This window comes from Arachis ipaensis, chromosome B4, assembly GCF_059453495.1.
Source record: "Arachis ipaensis isolate K30076 ecotype BB chromosome B4, ASM5945349v1, whole genome shotgun sequence".
In the NCBI taxonomy this organism is placed as follows: Eukaryota; Viridiplantae; Streptophyta; class Magnoliopsida; order Fabales; family Fabaceae; genus Arachis; species Arachis ipaensis.
In genome coordinates this window covers 49,746,464-49,748,357 of record NC_142439.1, presented here as the reverse complement: position 1 = coordinate 49,748,357, position 1,894 = coordinate 49,746,464, and the positions used below count along the sequence as shown (strand labels likewise).

At 40.9% G+C, this 1,894-nt stretch overlaps 1 non-coding gene across 1 annotated transcript; it reads left to right on the top strand.

The window, feature by feature from the left end:
• The first annotated feature begins 424 nt into the window (after positions 1 to 424).
• On the top strand, positions 425 to 531 carry LOC148567509 (small nucleolar RNA R71). The gene has a single exon (XR_015881561.1). It is a non-coding gene; the product is annotated as a small nucleolar RNA R71 (small nucleolar RNA).
• Positions 532 to 1,894: the final 1,363 nt, after the last annotated feature.

Sequence of the window (1,894 nt, the reverse complement as noted above, 5' to 3'; positions counted from 1 at the left end):
CCTCCATCCAGGGTTGTAGGTCTTGGAGTATGGATCATGGTTCTGCCTAGGTGAATTCCCAATGTAGTTGGCTAGCTCCTGACTACCCTCTGCTTCTTCATTCATTCCTTCTTGGGTTGTTGATGAAGTGGCAATTGCTGCTACTTGGTTCCTCTCCATCTTCTTGGTGAGGTCAACCAGCTGCTGGGTAATGAGCTTGTTTTGGGCCAGCAGAGCATCTACATTGTTTAGCTTCATTACTCCTCTCGTGTTCTCTCTTTCGGAAGCATAGAAGTAGTCATTCTCTACTACAGTTTCAATGACATCTATGGCCTCCTCAATGGTCTTCTTCTTGTTCAAAGATCCTCCGGATGAATGGTCTACGGCCTTCTTTGACTCATAAGAGAGCCCTTCATAGAAAATGTGCAGCTGCACCCATTCATTGAACATATCTGGTGGGCACCTCCTTGTTAGGTCTTTAAACCTCTCCCATGCTTCATACAGAGTCTCACCATCTTGTTGCTTGAAAGTTTGGACCTCAGCTCTCAGCCTATTGATTCGTTGAGGGGGGTAAAATCTTGCTAAGAATTTGTTCACCACATCTTCCCAAGTTGTCAAGCTCTCCTTCGAGAAAGACTCCAGCCACTTGGCTGCCTTATCCTTGAGTGAGAATGGAAATAAGAGCAGTCTATAGGCGTCAGGATGAACACCATTAGACTTCAGTGTGTCACATATTCTCAGGAAGGTGGTTAGATGTTGATTGGGGTCTTCTTGGACACTTCCTCCGAACGAACAGTTGTTCTGAACAAGGGTGATGAGCTGTGGTTTTAGTTCAAAATTGATGGCATGGATGGTTGACTTTTGAATGTTACTTCCACAGTTTCCTGGGTTTGGGTTGATGTAAGAGCCTAAAATTCTTCTATCCTCCCCAGCATGATTTGCTCGTCCTCCTCCGCCATGGTTGTGAGCTTCTTCTTCACGATGGTTTTCCATGTTTTCTTCCATATTTGGTTCAAAGTATTCCTCAAAGTGTTCCTCCTCTTCTTCAGCACCAACTACACGTTTTTCTCTTGCCTCCCTCCTTAGTCTAAGGAAGGTTCTCTCAGGTTCAGAATCAAAGGAAGTTGAAGCCCCGCTTCTTCTCCCTATCATACAACCAACAAGTACAAGCAAAGAGAATAGGTGCAGAAAGTATATCTGTCAGAATTACTGTTAGTGTGAGTGATGCAATATATCAAACAGTTAGCGGGTTAGTGAAATGAATGGTAAATAACAAAGAAAAAGTAGGGGGAAGGGAAGAAATTAACTAAAATAGAAAGTAAATGACTCAAACAGAAGATTAAATCAAACAAAAATAAAAATACTCAATCTAGTTATCCTCCAATTTAATCATTGTTGATGCACAATCAATCCCCGGCAACGGCGCCATAAACTTGATGCACGGAAAACTTGTCTCATAACAAATTTCCCTTCGGCAAGTGTACCGAATTTGTCGTCAAGTAAAAACTCACAATAGAGTGAGGTCAAATTCCACAGGGATTGATTTATCAAGCAACTTTAGTTAGAGGAATGTTCTAGTTGAGCAAATCAGAATTTGAGTTGAGAATTGCAGAAAATTAAATGGCGGAAATGTAAATAACAGAAAAGTAAATGCTAGAAATAAAAAGCTGAATGTAAATGACGGAAAGTAAATTGCAGATTCTTAAATGGGAATGGGGTAATTGCTCATAAAAGTAAATGACAGAAATTAAAGAGAATGGGTAAGATCAGAAATGGGGAGTTCATTGGGCTCAGGAGATGTTGCATTCTCCGGATCAATTTCATTTTCATCTCTTCCTCAATCAATGCACTCATTGATCTCCTTGGCAATCTTAAGTGATCGAATTACAATTCCTTGTAATTCAATCTCTCAAAT